An 18,334-nucleotide genomic window follows, 5' to 3' on the forward strand; every position below is an offset into this window, starting at 1 on the left:
CTCTCTCTCTCTCTCTCTCCCTTGTGCCCTCCTCTCTCTTTCTCCCTCTCACCTCCCTCCCTCCAATTGACCAGTACACTTAGAAGCACACTCAGAAGCCTAATTGGTTCTGTCATATAATAAGCTTATTTCACCTCTCCATTTTACTACCCAGAAAGCCAGCAGCTTGTTTTGTGGATGAATTCTCGATTAATGTAATTAAGAAGAAATAGTGGATGAAATAAATTGCTACCTAGTGCTGACGCTAGGACAATAACACAAAATTGTTCCCCTATCCTGAGAGTCTCAGAATCCTGTGCTCTAATTATAGGTTTCTAGGACTTTCTTCCCTGCTTGCGGTGTTTGTACTGCATAGGCTAACAGCAGCTAACAGCTCGAGTGTTTGCTTGCCGAGGCCCTGGTATCATTAAGGTTGACTTTCCTTAGACACGCCACTGAGCATTGCTTGGGAGAGTTAAAGATTTCTCTTGACAGAGAATAATGAGGCTATTGATTGTCCCTACGAGATATTTACCCAAGTCTACCTCCATAACCACAAAGGGCATCAACAACAGGAAAGGACTGAGAGGAGCATTCTCCGCTGTATGCTAGCCAGGAGATTTAGTTATTTTCTCAATAGTAAAGTCTGGAAATAGCCATTTACATTTCTCATGCATCAATGTTCCTTGCCAGATAATGAAGTATATATCTTTACATCATGAACAATGTTATCTATGTTCACTTGGGTGAAGGTTACAAGTTAGGTAATGATTGACACATTTTATGAAAGTTTTATATTAATCCAAGTAGTTAATTCATGCTGACAATAATGAGTCACAGATGTGCAGCATGGACAAATGATACAAGTGAACACAAAGGGAATACTCAGTGTCTTGGCTCAATGTGTTCCAGGTTACTACAGCAGGACAGGGCAGCTATTATGTGTCCTACCAGAGGGATCCATTCCTCAAAATCAAACTGCTGAAATATTCTGATACATACAAGAGATCAATTATTCCGATAGAATTGTTGTATTTTATTTTCCAAATTTGTCTTGCTTTTTAACTCTGCATTGTTTGGAAAGGGCTCGTAAGTAAGCATTTCAAGGTAAGCATTTCAAGTCTACACCTGTTGTGTACAGCGTATATGCCAAATAAATTGTATTTGATTTGAGGTAAGCAACAATGTCCCCCCTTGTTTTCTCCATTCAACAAAAGGATTTAGCTACAGAAATATCTGTAGCATTACTACATTTTTGTCATTTAGCAGACTCTCTTATCCAGAGCGACTTACAGTTGCTGCATTCATCTAAAGATAGGTGAGACAACCACATATCACAACCACATATCACAGACATAGAAAGATATTTTTTCCTCAATAACGTAGCTGTCAGTAGAGTCAGAGCTAGAAGGGGGGTGGGGTGGGGGTGGACATGTGCCAGACATTATTATTATTATTTTTTTTAAAGGTGAGGAGGAGGAATATTCATGATGCTGTTTGAAGAGATATGGTTTCAGATGTTTTCGGAAGATGGGCAGGGACTCTGCTGTCCTAGCTTCAGGGGGAAGCTGGTTCCACCATTGGGGTGCCAGAACAGAGAAGAGCTTGGACTGGGATGGCCAAGAGACCTGAGGTGGCAGAACGGAGTGCTCGGGTTGGCGTGTAGGGTTTCAGAATAGCCTGAGGGTAGCGAGGGACAGTTCTTCTTGCTGTTCCATAGGTAAGCACCATGGTCTTGTAGTGGACGGAGGAGCGGGGTGACATGAGAGAGTGTGCGGAGGAGCGGGGTGACATGAGAGAACTTGGGAAGGTTGAAAACCAGGCAGGCTACTGCATTCTGGATAAAATGTAATGGTTTGAAGGCACAAGCAGGGAGCACAGTCAACAGCGAGTTGCAGTAGTCCAGACAGGAGGTAAGGTCATTGTCACATTCTTCTAAATGAGCAGACCAAGGCGCAGCGTGAGTATAGTTCCACATCTTTTAATGAATAAGTGGAACTGAAAACAAAATAACAAAGCTTACAAAGACCCGTGACTACGTAGTGTTCAGACACACACATAAACAATATCCCATAACCCACAGGTGGAAAAATTTCAACTTAGGTATGATCCCCAAGTAGAGACAATGATTACCAGCTGCCTCTAATTGGGAATCATACACAAACACCAACATATAAAATTAAGCCTAGAACCCCACATAGAAATTATAAACTAGACTAAAACCCCTAGTCACGCTCTGACCTACTCTACCATAGAAAATACAGGCTTTCTATGGTCAGGATGTGACAGTCGTACTCTAAGAATGTTGTAGAGCACGAAGCTGCAGGAGCAGGTCACTGCTTTGATGTTTGCGGTGAATGACAGGGTATTGTCCAGGGTCATGTCAAGGTTATTTGCACTCTGGGAGGGGTCTTTGAGCAGGCAGGCCTTCCCGGGAAGGAAGAACAGGTCCGTCTTGTCGAGGTTGAGCTTGAGGTTGTGGGCTGACATCCAAGTTGAGATATCTGCCAGGCACGCAGAGATGCATGTAGCCACCTGGATGTCAGAGGGGTAAAGGAGAAAGTAGTTGAGTGTTGTCTGCATAGCAATGATATGAGAGACCATGTGAAAATAATGTCCTTGTGTTAGAAGCAGAAGCTTCTAAGCAGAAGCTTGACATTTAGAGTGATATAAATTGGCTTTAGCAGCAGATACAGAGGAAGAGGAGGGAGTGAAAGGATGATAGGTCCTCCGGAAGCTCGCAATGAGTCACTCAGCCACAGAGCAGGAGGGGAGGGCCGAGCCAGCCAGCAGGAAAGGGGGACAGTGTGAGTCATAGGATGTGGAAAGGGAGGAGAGTAGGGTCGAAAAGGCAGAATCAGGAGACAGAAAGGATAAGGATTTAGCAGAAGGAAGAGATGATAGGATATAAGAGGAGAGAGTAGTGGTAGAGAGAGAGCGTGACCATCTGGGTAGGGGCTGAGTGGTTAGGTTTGGAGGAAAGTTAGACAGAAAAGACAGAAAAGAAAACAGAGGAGGGGATTGGGAAAGGGTGAGGTCAAAAGAGGCAAAGAGGGGAAAGAGCGAGTTGGAAAGAAATTAATTGATGGTAGACATCGGGACGTTGAAGTCGCCAAGAGCGGAGAGCTATCGTCAGGAAATTAGCTCATCAATGTGTCAAGCTCACTGAGGAACTCTCTGAGGGCACCTGGTGGGTGATGGATGACAATAATGTTAAGCTTGAGTGGACAAGTGACAGTGACAGCATGAAATTCAAATGAGGAGATGGACAGGTAGAAAAGGGAGAATGAATAGACCTGTGCCACCACCGCAACTATTAGAGAGACATAGTCAGATGAAGAAAGAGCAGCTGAGGTAGCAGTGTTCTCTGGGGTGATTCATGTCTCCGTCATGGCCGAAAAGTCAAGGGACAGAGGAGTAGCATAGGCTGAGATTAACTCAATGTTCTTGACTGCAGATAGGCATTTCCAAATGCTGCCAGAGACCCAGGTACACTAAATTAGAAGGGGTGGGGAGCGGGGTGGGGAGCGTCTGTAAAGCCTACAGGGAAGAGGTGATTACAGGAATAGAAAACACACAATTAGTCCGTAAGATACTCAAGTGAGAGAGAAGCCCTCCTCTCTTTCCTTGAATTACTCCGGAAAACAGCTCGGCAGAACTGTCTCACAGCTGCCGCTGAGAAACCAAGGGAACCTGAAGACCTAACAATAATTGCCTTGCAGAGGTGGAGAGCACACCTCCCTGTAGTACACATTGGTGTGTAGTCTCACTCTTCTATTGCAGTTATTAAAATACACTATATGGTGTGTAGAGTGCATCGGCAGCTATAGTGTTAAGAATCTGACCCTTTTTAATTTTTTTTGCCTAAAATGACATACCCAAATCTAACTGCCTGTAGCTCAGGACCTGAAGCAAGAATATGCATATTCTTGATACCATTTGAAATGAAACTCTTTGAAGTTTGTGGAAATGTGAAATTAACACAGGAGAATTTAAAACACATTCGATCTGGTAAAAGACAATACAAAGAAAAAACATGCGTTTTCAATTTTATTTTGTTCCATCATCTTTGAAATGGAAGAGAAAGGACATTATATCACTTAGGAGTCTAGGCGTAATTTAGATGTTGGCCACTAGCAGTGTATGTGCAAAGATTTAGACTACCAAAAATACATTAACCTTCACACATCTAGATGGGGGAAGGAAGACACAACAGGGGTTCAAACTGTAGAACCCAGGTCCTACATTTGAATATAAAAATTGATTTCATCAAACAGAACAATGCTACATTTTATCTATGGGATCCTCACGATGACAAATCAGAGCAAGATTACTGAATGTAAGTACATTATTTACGTTCAAAGGTGAATGTATCAAACCAGTTAACGTGATAAAAGTTTTTTGTTGTTGTGCACTCGCCTCAAACAATGGCATTGTATTTTTTCACTGTAATAGCTACTGTAAATTGGACAGTGCAGTTAGATTAAGCTCTTGATCTTAGCCACCCCGGATCCGGTATCGTGACTAGACCCTCAGGCTCATTACCATAACGCAACGTTAACGATTTCTAAAAATCGCAAATTAAATTAAATAAATATGCCTGTTCTCAAGCTTAGTCTTTTCTTAACAACACTGTCATCTCAGATTTTCAAAATATGCTTTTGAACCATAGAAAATCAATCATTTGTGTAAGAGTATTGATAGCTAGCATACCATTTAGCGTAGCATTTAGCACGCAACATTTTCACAAAAACCAGAAATAATAATTTACCTTTGAAGAACTTTGAATGTTTTCAATGAGGAGACTCTCAGTTACATAGCAGATGTCCAGTTTTTCCTGAAAGATTCTTTGTGTAGGACAAATCGCTCCGTTTTGTACATCACATTTGGCTACCGAAACGAAACGAAAATTCAGTGACCAATGCGTCAAACTTTTTTCAGAATTAACTCCATAATATCGACCGAAACATGGCAAACGTTGTTTGAATCAATCCTCAAGGTGTTTTGTCACATATCTCTTCATTGATATGCCGTTCGTGGAAGCATGCTTTCGTCTCAGAATCCCATGGAAAAATACCAGCAGCTGAGTTTTGCGCACCAATTTCCACACAGGACACCGTGCGGACACTTGGCAAATGTAGTCTCTTATGGTCAATCTTCCAATGATATGCCTGCAAATACGTCACAATGCTGCAGACCCCTTGGGGAAACGATAGAAAGGGCAGGCTCATTCCTGTCGCATTCACAGCCATATAAGGAGATAATGAAAAACAGAGCCTCAGAAATCCTGTTCATTTCCTGGTTGCAGTTTCATCTTGGTTTTGCCTGAAGCTTCTGTTCTAGGGCACTCACAGTGAATATCTTTGCAGTTCTGGAAACCTCAGTGTTTTCTTTCCAAAGCTATCAATTCCATGCATAGTCGAGCATCTTTTTGTGACAAAATATTGCACTTAAAACGGGCACGTCTTTTTATCCAAAAATGAAATACTGCCCCTAGAGTATCAAGACGTTAACAAGAATTTAAGCTTTCTGCCCAAATAAGATGTCCTGGGAAATGTTCTTGTTACTTACAACGTCTTGCTAATCACATTAGCGCACATCAGCTCAACCGTCCCACGGGAGGGACGCCGATCCCATAGAGGTTCTCTTTGGGCTAGGGGGCAGTATTTTCACGTCCGGATGAAAAGCATGCCCAAAGTAAACTGCCTGTTACTTGGGCCTAGAAGCTAGGATATGCATATGCATGGTAGTATTGGATAGAAAGCACTCTAAATAATGTCTGTGACTATAACAGAACTGATTTGGCAGGTGAAAACCCAAGCTCAATCCATCCAGGGGATCTTTCTTTGAGGTCATTGTGTTTTCCAATGTTTTCTATGGGAAACCTGATTTATTAGGACCCAGATTGCTGTTCCTATGGCTTCCACTAGATGTCAACAGTCTTTAGAAATTGTTAAATGTTATTCTTTTGAGAAATGCTGAAGTAGTCCTATTCTTTCCGTGTGTCACTCAGATAGACTCAAGTCTTTTGGTGAGCGTGAACAGTAGCGCGCTCCTCGTTACTTTTCTCCTGTTTTGGGAACAGTTTATCCTGTCTTAAATTTTAGCAATTATTTACTTTTTAGGATACCTGAGGTTGGATTAGAAGCGTAGTTTGAAATGTTTGGACCAAGTTTACAGGTAACTTATTAGATACTTTGTAGTCATGTTGGGCGAGTTGGAACCGGTGTATTTCTGAATCAAAAGCGCCAAAAAAATGGGGATATAAAGAAGGAATTTATCGAACAAAACGACCATTGATTGTGTCACTGAGACATTTGGGATGGCAAAGGAATGACGATCTTCACAGGAAAGGCATTTATTATATTGCTATTTCTGTCTTTCGTGTCGCACCTGCCTGGTTGCAAAATGGTTTTCATGGGTTTGTACGTCATGACAAAAAGCACGTCATGACAAAAAGATATTACTTATAGAATGAGTCCAACTTTGTTTTTAATTAGGTCTCTGACTTGTGCATGTTGTTATTAAGGACAAGATGTTATTAAGGACGAGAAGTATGTGTTGTAGATAAGCAAGTGTTGTAAATAGTCATTTTCTATTAGTCAAAAATCCTCAGTCATTTTTACATACAGTATATATACAGACTCTCATATCCGTCATTTTGTTAATTTATGGCTATAAAATGTATCTGTCTTGTACAAATGGTTTAACTGTTAAAGATGGGCATAATTGTATAAATATCAAACCAGGTTTACCCAACACCACCCCTGCTTGAAATTAAATAAAACACACAATTGGTGGTAATTTTTACCTGCATCTCAACAGTTAAACTCTTTGTAAAAGACAAAACTAGCCATAAACACCATGGGATTATTTCCAATGTTTGCCCTTTGAATGTAACGAGAAAAGTGGAATTAACCATTTATGGTCCGTGGATATAATCTGTGTCTGACTCATCAAGATGATCCCATATTGTTCTACATGTCAATTGTCGTTACTGGTGAGTATATTTTGCAAGGCCCATCAGCATGACAAGGACAAGTAGTTTTGGGTACTTAGTAGCGATATAGTTTGTCATGTCCTTTGCTGGCATCTATTCATAGAGTGTTCTATCTCTGTAAAGCATATCAACTCTCATAGAGTTTCATGGTAATATCCTCAAACATTATCTCTCAAACAATATTTCCATACAAGAAGGAAACAAAACAACATCGTGGTGACTTTCCACTCATCTGATGAGATGTCTTGAGTAAAAACTACACAAGACAATGATTTTAACCCACCATCCCATCCATATGAGTGTTATCAAATCATCCCACTATCAACACATTTTATCAGCTTCATTTAGAAGTTAGAGACCAACTGTCGAGACAAGTTCCACCACTTGAATTCCCTAACGTGGTGAAATACACACAATAGTGTACATGCTATCACTGCTGTGCAATGCAATCCTCCGAAGGCTATCATCAGCAGGAGTACGAGCATGGCCTCCAGTCAGCCAGTCAGCCAGTGGCTTGAAGGCACACACAGGTCCCTGGAAGCAGGTGTAGACCAGAAGGGTGCTTCACTCGTTTGCAGTCCAGAGTGTCCAGAGTTGAAATGCAGCCTGGACACAGAGGAGCGCGAGCCCTTGTAGAAAGACTGGAAATCGAGCAGCACATGCACAATTTTGAAGGACACTAGCCACTGGAAAGCTTAGATTATTCACTTCAATGCATAGAAAAGCAACATTTTAAAAAATGTGTTCCGGCTGGTGAAATAATAAATGGGTCAATGTCAAAGGAGGCTGATGGGAGGAGCTATAGGAGGACAGGCTCATTGAAATGGCTGGAATGGAAAGGGTGGAACAGTATCAAACCACACATTTGACTCTGACCCATATATTCCATTCCAGCCATTACAATGAGCCCGTCCTTCTATAGCGCCTCCCACCAAACTCCACTGGCCAATGTCAGCCCAGCCTGGCAGTGAACATGCCTAGAACCTATGAGACGAGCTAACTAGTCTACCTATATACCAGCTCAAGATGATAGTTAGAATCACTGTACATTCACATATTCAAACATTTCTTACAGTACAGTACTCCTCATTTCAAACTTTCCCAAAGTTATCTAGGCTATCAATACCAGTTGTAACATTAACTTACCAAATGTATCCATCTTTGCACTTATACCGGATAATCTTCTGCTTGTGACCACAGATAGGACACCTCACAGATTTCCGTTTTTCCGTCCCCGTTTTTGACCTGATGGGAGATCTGTGTCCTTGAGCAGGGCGTTGACCCTGGTTGCTTCTGTGGGTCGCTCAGGATGGGAGTCTGTTAGATGAATAAATGGATGTTGAGCAGACTCACTGCAACTAGATTGTTTTAAATATTCAATAAAAATAAAATCTGCTGAGTTATATCTCTTTGTAATTTCAATTTAAAACAGCTCTTGAGTACTTCAAGGGCTCACTTTGATATAATTTGTTTTGACAAATAAAATGTGATTTGATTTTCTTTCTTTCTTTAACTACCCTAAATACCACAACTTCCCCAACTACTCTAAGTACCTCAACTAACCCAACTACTAAGGAATGGAATTATATGGTAATAAAATCGGCACATGGTCATTGTTTAAGCTGGAGACTTTATTTATCTTTCCAGAACCATTAACATAATCGTTGATGGATCGTTAAGTATAGGAATCAATTAAATCTTATCAATACCAAACCTTAGCGTATGTGTGTGCCAGTGAGTGGGAAATGGAGGGATTCAATTCAATGCTTTGATAGCTCTATTGTTTAATTACCTTCACACAAATCATGTGGGGAAAAAATTACTTATATAACAGGTTGTGGCGGGTCGTGGGCGGGCTGCATTCACCAATCATTATCGTCACGTGTAAGGTTTGTTCTGTAACATATGCCTGTAACTAACTCTCCCTTTATGTTTCAGGGGACAACGTTGACCAAATGTGAATCGGACAACAGCTCATTGTTTTCAAGCTCAGACAGCTGACAGTGAAAAAGAAGAAGACGAGGGGATCAAAAAAAAGGAGAGGGCTAAATGCAGAGGTATGTGTCATGACACTACAACAATTCATTGAAATCAACGAACATTAGACACTTTAAGTGTTTATAGGCAAGCTAGCACAGTCAAGCTGTCATATGGCATGCATATTAATCGAACACATCAAACGTTTCAAGTTCTTTCAATACTACCATAGAGTAGAAATTCAATGATATTTGCCCACACCTATGGAAAATCCTACGGTCTTGTCAGAAAGGCCCGAAGATTGTAAGGGGAACAAAAGTGACCAGCTCCCTCTCTCTCCCAGAAAAATTACTATGTTTTACAACTAAGGTCATACGTCTTTGCATTTCAATTTCAATTTCAACTAAAGCATATTATAGTCTGCATACATGTCAATACATACAGTACCTACTATTTATCTCAACGCCTATTCCTGTTAATTGACTAAAATCTGTTTGAAGTGCAGTTAGCTCACTCCTCCACAGGCTAGCCGGCAAAGGAGCGTTAGGATAGTAAACTTTGAGCTAGCATGAGTTAGACTTGTTCTTTCATTGCTTGGGTTACCCTCCTGTCATAACATAGTTTATTATAGGTAGAGTTTTGAAACAAGGCCCAGATGCAGTAGAAGAATATGAGGGACATTCTAAATATTACCTTCAAAATTGTTACGAACCAGCTCAAAGCACGTAACAAAAAGGGAGACTGTGGAGATAAGGAATAACAAAATTATATTTGTTAATTATATACAAATGAACAATGGTGTGTGGAGTCAGTAATCAGTATTGTAAGTGAGTGGTTGCGTGTATAGATGTGAGGAGTTTTGAAAGATGCCAAAGCAAGCAAGCCGGCCACAAAAATGCCACAACCAAAATGAAACAGTGTGTCTGCATGGAGAGAGTCTCCTCAATGAATGAGGAAAATGTGTATTTATCCCGGAACACACCCAGGCCCAGGTGTGTCCCATTTTGCTGACGACTCTCCCAGCTCTGCCCACCGACCTATTAAAGAAAACAAGAGCAAAGAGAAAGAATTCGGGAGACAGAGTAGGAGGGCCGTCACAAAAGACTCAAATAAATGTGTACTTTTGGGAAAATTCAACTACCTTAGGGGTTCTGCAAGTGACCTACGTTGTTACTCTTGTAGTTATTTTAGTGTTGAGCTTTGTATTTAAGGGAAAGTTTAAGGCATAATGAACATGGGCAGTTTTCACTTTAAGGTTAAAACGCACCAAACGGATGGGTAGCTGACTCCTCCTCACCCAGCATAGGAGAGAGAAGACCAGAGTCAACCACAAAATCATTATATAAACACAGTGTTCACACAGCCCTGCGCACGAGTGGCACCAGCTGGCATTATATGTGACTTCTACAACTCAGTATTCCAACACCTTAATTAAGGTTACTCTCTGATACTTTTGGGCACAAAATATATATAGCTTAAAGTATAGAATTAACAAATTACCTGAGTAGTAAAAGTAACTACTTAGTATTAGTTGCTAGATAGTAACATTTTAGTTTTATTGGAATTTCAACTGTGTCATTACATGGTAATATTGTTTGGAGCCATAGGTTATTACACAGGTGGAACTTTGTATGGGGGAGGACTCAGGGGGAGGTGTGCTGTAATAACATCTGTCACCAAACAGTAATTACATTGCAATTACTATTTGCCTACATTGTGGTTACTAAGAGCACTACTATGTAGTTACTATATAACATGAACTTCAGGATAAGGGTTGTGTCGGGCAGCATTTGGTACTTTAACGCACGCACACATTCAACACTCCTCCCTGCTCCGTTATCAGATAAGTTAACAATGTGGGTCGACACACAAGTTAACTTCTCTGTCTTAGTACATACATTTCACACATGTCAGTGTTCATGTTTAATATAAGCAATGTTTTTTATACTTATCGATGTTGTGGATGAGCGCGTTGTTTGTTTGTTCTGTTCCTCTCTCTCTCCATCTCTGTAGCTTCCGGGAATGCTGGATAAGGACCCGAGCTAAGGGAATTGGGCTGACTTTGTAGTGCATGTCCCAAATGGCTCATTAATATAAATGGGCATATTGAAAGACACTGTCAGTAGTGATGTCATTTTGTAAATGTTATGTTGTGATATTGTTTCATAAACATGTTGCAATGTATATACTTTAGTATGTTTAGTTAAATGGAAAATGTAGGTTTGTCTGGGTAATTGCTCAATTAATAAGGGTTAATTGTTCTGAGGGGAGGGGCTAGCCCTACAAAAGGAGCCTATCTTTCAGTTCATGGGGAGGCATTTTGGATTGAGCTGTGAATGTGGCAGCATTGTTTTTAGCTGGCCCATAAGGTATGTTTGATGGCAGTACTGTTGTTTTTGTTCCGGAATCACTGTGTAAATAAACACCCTGAAGCACAGAAGAACTTTTGCGGCTCCGCCATCTTTTTATTTTGATAGAGGTTATGTTTTCCAGTTTAGCCTCCTGGCCTGCTCTACGTGACAGGTTGTTATGTTTTCTAATGAAAACATCCTCAAACAATCTTTACATGCGGATGTTTATTTGTTTTTTTAGCTTAAGCTTTATTTTAGTAATGGCAGAGGGAAAGATATAAATATCTATTTTTAGAATAAATTATATTGTGTTCAGATTTCAGCAAGAACATTAAATAATTGCTTTATGTTGTGTATAACCTCTTGCGACGAGCAATCCCGGATCCGGGATCGTAATCATAGCCTCAAACGAATTAGCATAATGCAGCGGACATAAATACCCCGAGTAACTTTTCCTATTCATGAAAATCGCAAATGAAAATAAATAAATATAAAATAAATATGTTTTTCATCCAAAAATGTTAATAGCGCCCCCTAAAAAAAGGTACAAGAAGGTCCTGGCGACCTACAAAAAGAAGTGAAGAATATCAATCAAATGTATTTATAAAGCCCGTCTTACAACAGCTGATGTCACAAAGTGCTGTACAGAAACCCAGCATAAAACCCCAAACAGCAAGCAACGCAGGTGTAGAAGCATTGTTGCTAGGAAAAACTCCTTAGAAAGGCTGGAACCTATGAAGAAACTTAGAGAGGAACCAGGCTATGAGGGGTGACTAGTCCTCTTCTGGCTGTGCCGGGTGGAGATTATAACAGAACATGGCCAAGATGTTCAAATGTTCATAGATGACCAGCAGGGTCAAATAATAATAATCACAGTGGTTGTAGAGGGTGCAACTGTTCAGCACCTCAGGAGTAAATGTTAGTTGGCTTTTCATAGCCGATCATTCAGAGTATCTCTACCGCTCTTGCTGTCCCTAGAGAGTTGATAACAGCAGGTCTGGGACAAGATAGCACGTCCAGTGAACAGGTCAGGGTTCCATAGCCGCAGGCAGAACGGTTGAAACTGGAGCAGCAGCACGACCAGGTGGACTGGGGACAGCAAGATGTCATCAGGCCAGGTAGTCCTGAGGCATGGTCCTATGGCTCAGGTCATCCAAGAGACAATACTTAAATTCATACAGGACAACGGATAAGACTGAATATATACTCCAGGTTTACAGCTTGCAAGAAGAGCATTTCACTGTACTTGCGCATATGACATTATAACTTGAAACTTAAAACTAAGGTGTGCAAATGCACACTTTTAACAGATAATGTCTTGTGATTTTCCTCTTCGCAAGGACACAACCCTGAGTCATCCACCTCCACCAAGAGAATCATTGGAGGAGAAGACTAGATATTGCATTTTTAATTGCGGTGTCCCGAACATCAAGTCACAGTGCATGTTTAAGTGTGCCATTCAGACTTATTTCAGACCCCATTTGGAAATCTGTTGTCGACTCATTAGAAGTTGATTAATTACTCAATAACCCATTAATCAGTCAGCAGTGGAGAGCAGAGGGCAAGACGAGAGTATCGAGATTCGTAAATGTTGTAAACATATGGAAATAGTGTGGTTTTGATGTTGCACAATGTAGACAAAGTTGCTGACAATACGTCTGACAAATACCAGTAACAAGGAATGGCAAGGCCGTGGCGCAAAAGCCAGAATCCCCAGTTATCCAGGAGGAGGGTAGACCAAATGTTACAGGTTGTATACATACATACCAAACACAGGCTGTGTAGTTATATAGTATCTGACAAACCTCTCAGAGCACCAGCGAGAAGACCCTACAACTCACTGAAAAACATGTTGTTTCTCATTTCCCCTCTCACACAATTAAAACATAAGTTTTCATGTTTATCTTCCCTGCATCTTAACACAAGTCTCCTGCCTCCTTTTGAAGTAGGTGCTTATCTTTAGAAGGCCCGGTCGCTCTTTCTTTAACTTAATGAATGAATCACCTTGTAAAATATGGGAGGATAACTGAATCTTCACAACAATGTGCTGCGAAGTAGATGGTAAAATGCTTTACAACTGTTAATGTACTGACACCTAACACCATGCATTTAAATGATGAAATACCATCAGAAAGCATTCACACCGCTTGACGTTTTCCACATTTTGTTGTGTTACAAAGTGGGATTAAAATGGAATTAACTGTCATTTTTCGTGAACGATTTACCAAAAATACTCTTTATGTCAAAAGAAGAAAACTGTTAACATTTGTAAAAAAATAAAAATAGATATGCATTCAAACCCCTGAGTCAAGAATCACCTTTGGTAGTGATTACAGCTGTGAGTCTTTCTGTCTCAAAGAGATTTTCAGATATGGATTGTGCAACATTTGCCCATTATTCTTTTCAAAGTCTTCAAGCTCTTGTCAAATTGGTTGTTGATCATTGCTTGACAACCATTTTCAGGTCTTGCCATAGATTTTCAAGCAGATTTAAGTAAAAACATGTAACTCCGCCACTCAGGAACATTCACTGTCTTCTTGATAAGCAACTCCAGTGTAGATTTGGTCTCATGCTTTAGGTTAATGTCTTGCTGAAATGTGAATTAATCTCCCAGAGTCTGGGTGAGGGCAGACTGAATCAGGTTGTCCTCTATGCTTTTGCCTGTGCTTAGCTCCATTCCATCATATTTTATTCTGAAATACTCTCCAGTCCTTACCAATTCAATGCATAAATATAACATGATGCAGCCACCACTATGCTTGAAAATATGGAGAGTGGTACTCAGTAATGTGTTGTATTGGATTTGCCCGAAACATAAAATGTTGTATTCAGGTAAAAACGGCAATTTCGTTGCCACAGTATTATTTTAATGCCTTGTTGCAAACAAGATTCCATCTTTTCACTCTGTCAATGAGGTTAGTATTAGTAAGTAACTACAATGTTGTTGATCCATCCTCAGTTTTCTCCTACCACAGCCATTCCACTGTTTCAAAGTCACCATGGCCTCATGGTGAAATCCCTGAGCGGTTTCCTTCCTCTCAGGCAACTCAGTTAGGAAGGACACCCGTATCTTTGTAGTGGCTGGGTGTATTGATATACCATCCAAAGTGTAATTAATAACTTCACCATGCTCAAAAGGATATTCAGTGTCTGCTATTTTTACCCATCAACCAATAGGTGCCCTCCTTTGCTGATGCTTTTGAAAACCTCCCCAGTCTTTGTGGTTGAATATATGTCTACTCCCGCTCATACTCTCTTGCGCTTCGGGATGCCTCAGCTGTCTCGACAGGTTCTCAAGCCTCAGCTGGCTCATCAGGCTTCCATTGCCAAAACAACTCCCCATGCCGTGGCCGGCTCGACAGGTTCCCCCGCCGCGACCGAAGCAACCTGGGGATGTCTCAGCCGGCTTCTCAGTCTCCCATGCCTCATCTGGCTCGCCAGATTCCCGCGCCTCCGCCAGCTCGTCAGGTTCCCCCGCCTCAGCCGGCTCACCAGGTTCCCACTCCTCAGCCGGCTCGTCAGGTTCCCGATGTTTTGTCATATTTATATAAAAAAATCTCAGTTTACATTGGTGCGTTATGTTCAGTAGTTCCAAAACATCAGGTGATTTTGCAGAGAGCCACATCAATTTACAGAAATACTCATAATAAACATTGCTAAAAGATACAATTGTTATGCATGGAATTTTAGATCCACTTCTCCATAATGGAACTGCTGTGTCTGATAAAAAAATAAAAAAACTTTACGGAAAAAGCACGCCATGCAATAATCTGAGTACAGCACTCGGACACAAAAACAAGCCGTACAGGTACCCGCAATGTTGTGGAGTCAACAGAAGTCAGAAATAGCTATATAAATATTCACTTACCCTTTATGATCTTCATCAGAATGCACTCCCAGGAATCCCAGCTCCACAATAAATGTTTGTTTTGTTCGATAATGTCCATCATTTGTCAAATACCTCCTTGTTGTTTGCGCATTTAGTTCACAAATACAAATGCATGAGGCGCGATCAGTGGGTCCAGACAAAAAGTCAAACATTTCGTTACAGTCCGTAGAAACATGTCAAACGATGTGTAGAATCGATCTTTAGAATGTTTTTAACATAAATCTTCAATAATGTTCCAACGGAAGAATTCCTTTGTCTTTAGAAATACAATGGATTGCAGCTACCTCTCACGGGAGCGCGCGTGATCAGCAATGACTTGGATTGGCAATGACTTGAAAAACTACAAACCTCAGATTTCCCACTTCCTGGTTGGATTTTTTCTCAGGTTTTTGCCTGCCATATGAGTTCTGTTATACTCACAGACATCATTCAAACAGTTTTAGAAACTTCAGAGTGTGTTTGTAAGTCGCTCTGGATAAGAGCGTCTGCTAAATGACTTAAATGTAAATGTTCTATCCATATCCACAATTATATGTATTTTCTAGCTTTTAGGCCTGAGTAGCAGGCAGTTTACTCTGGGCACCTTTTTATCCAAGCTACTCAATACTGCCCCCCAGTCCCAAAGAAGTTAATACAGACACTTAGCATGGAAGCAGACTTTATACATAAACAGCCATGGACATGGCTAAGTGGCTTAGCATGACATTCAAACACTCACATATGCAGGCTAATAGTTGACAGACAATGTATATAGGACAAACAGGGAATGTATGTGACAAAGCAAACAGAGTAGACATGCTATATTTGTCTTAAAAGTCTGTTCAAGATCCTTCTTGAGTAAACACATTTTAAAGGCCCAGTGCAGTCGAAAATGTGATTTTCCACCGTATGGGGTTGGAATAAAAATGACATTTTGAAAATTATGAAAATGCTCTTTTAGTGTAAAAGCTGTTAGAAATGTTTGCCAGAAATATCTGGCTGTTTTGAAGAGTTACCATCTCCCAAAATAAACTCCACCTATCACATCTATAAAAAGATAACTTATTAATCATAACCTCGTATCATATCACCATTCTGAACAGTCGTAACCTTGCATCTGCAAAAACCCGAGCTTAATTTATGACTCAGAATTACACAAATTGGTTTAATTGTTTATTTTTTTGCTAATTAAATGGGAACACAGGATAAACACGCATGCTACACTGATATTGACTGGAGACGTAATACGCTAAAAACAGATCCCTAGAGGAATGACAACATGGATAACACTGCCACATTCAGAAACTACTCTGCCTACAATAACCGTATACTTTGCACATGAACCGCTGCCAGCTTTGAGCAAGAAATCATGAATGTATTTAAGTGAAATGCCTGGGTTCGCCAGGAATCTCTCGGTAAAGTGGTTGGGCCTTTTTGCGGCACGCATGTAAGGCTCTGATTGTCCGAAATGGTTCCAACAATTCTTCTACTGTTGTCTTCTTTCGTAGTTGTCCGGTATCCGGTGACTTGTCGTGTAGTCCTGAACAGAACTACAGAGTTGATTTTCCTTCCATTTGCTCTTGGAGATCCTTCTTTGAAGATAGCCGAGCCAACCGTATCGATGGTTCCCCAATGGGATGATGACAGTATCGTAATACGATGGTTTGAGCAGAGTAACAGGATGGTCCTACTTAAGTTCACTTTCGATGATACTTTACTTAGGACAGCTAATCAGCCGTACCAGTGCTTGTCCGGAAGGTGATTTTATTGTCTCCACCTCATGTTGAGATTCAAAGTTCAAACCATTTTAAACGTGTAGCTGCTTTTAAAAGATCCTCCTGTGTGCTGGTGTCTTTCATTACTGTGGTGAAACAAATGCCACCACATCTCCCCGCTTGACACAAGTTCCAAATCTGTGAAATGCAAAGTACTTCTTAAACGCTCAGTTTACAACTTGCAGGGTCTAGTTCAACCTAGCCTGGCGAGATTGTAATCAATCTCACCCCCAACTTCAAACATTTAATAAATGTTTTGGACAAACTCATAGACAATTATGAGTTTTCCAACCCCCTTACCCAAATTGGTAACCCTCCCATGGCATCCACCTTGTTTTTTTATGTTTGTTTTTTACAAGGCATCAAGCATCAAGGACAAGCATCCATTCCACCAGGGAGGGAGGGAAGGAATACACCAGGTTGTTTCTTATTTTATGATTCCAAATGCTTCATTAGGACTTGATGTCTTTCATCATTATACTTTTATGTTATGCTGTAGTGCTCAGCATCTGCATTCCACTTACGTTTGGAAATCGATTTATCAAAAATCACGTAAACAGGCTTTGAAAAACAACAAAAATCTTTCAGAATCTTCCAGCAATTGCTAAAATCACGAGGTCAAAGATATAACGTTGATGCAACATTGGCCCAATCGTCGGGAGTTGGATTCACTTCACAGCTGAGATGTGAAATGTGAAGAATTGGCTTTCATTTTCCAATGTGTGAACACACTCCAGCCTAGCTCCAAGCTTCTATTACCCAACCCACAGGTCTATCAGCAACCCTCGCCAAGGGTTATAGTATGTGTTTGGGGTTCTAAGGCTGTGTTTACACAGGCAGCCCAATTCTGATCTTGTGTCCACTAATTGGTATTTTGACCAATCACATCAGATATTTTTTTTTTTTTAGCTCAAATGATTGGTCAAAAGACCAATTAGTGGAAACAACATTAAAATTGGTATGCCTGTGTAAACACAGCCAAAGAGACCTGTAATACATTGTAATGGGGTCCCAAGGTGAAAGGGAATAACAGGCCCAAGATTAATCCAACCCTAGTTTTAATGAGGCTGCTCCGAAGGCTTTCCCCTCGCGAGTCAAGACAAATGGTCCTTGTTTACGCCAGGCTTTGTCATCCAGCGGTATCCATTTCATGTCAAAGTCAGCCCATCTGCCAACTATGCCAGAAAACTGTGAAAGTAAAATAAACTGTAATCAATGGAGAGCCTTAATTTGATATTATATGACAGAGTACATGTATAGTCTTGTGAAGTGCCAATCCCTTGAGTACACGGTGGCTTTGGAGATGATAGTGCTGCCATCTTTCTTGACAAAGTTATTTGATCAAGCGCAAATATTCTGCCACCAATCAATTCTTCACTGCTTT

General features: G+C 40.7%; 1 long non-coding RNA gene across 1 annotated transcript; it reads right to left on the reverse strand.

Annotated features, from left to right (window-relative positions):
* Nucleotides 1-1,019: 1,019 nt before the first annotated feature.
* On the reverse strand, nt 1,020-10,971 carry LOC118389323 (uncharacterized). Its single transcript, XR_004826712.2, has 4 exons — nt 10,905-10,971; nt 9,650-9,697; nt 8,126-8,296; nt 1,020-2,514 (listed from the first exon to the last, which is right to left on the reverse strand). It is a non-coding gene; the product is annotated as an uncharacterized LOC118389323 (long non-coding RNA).
* Between the last annotated feature and the right edge of the window lie 7,363 nt (nt 10,972-18,334).

This window comes from Oncorhynchus keta, chromosome 10 (genome assembly GCF_023373465.1).
Source record: "Oncorhynchus keta strain PuntledgeMale-10-30-2019 chromosome 10, Oket_V2, whole genome shotgun sequence".
Lineage (NCBI taxonomy): Eukaryota > Metazoa > Chordata > Actinopteri > Salmoniformes > Salmonidae > Oncorhynchus > Oncorhynchus keta.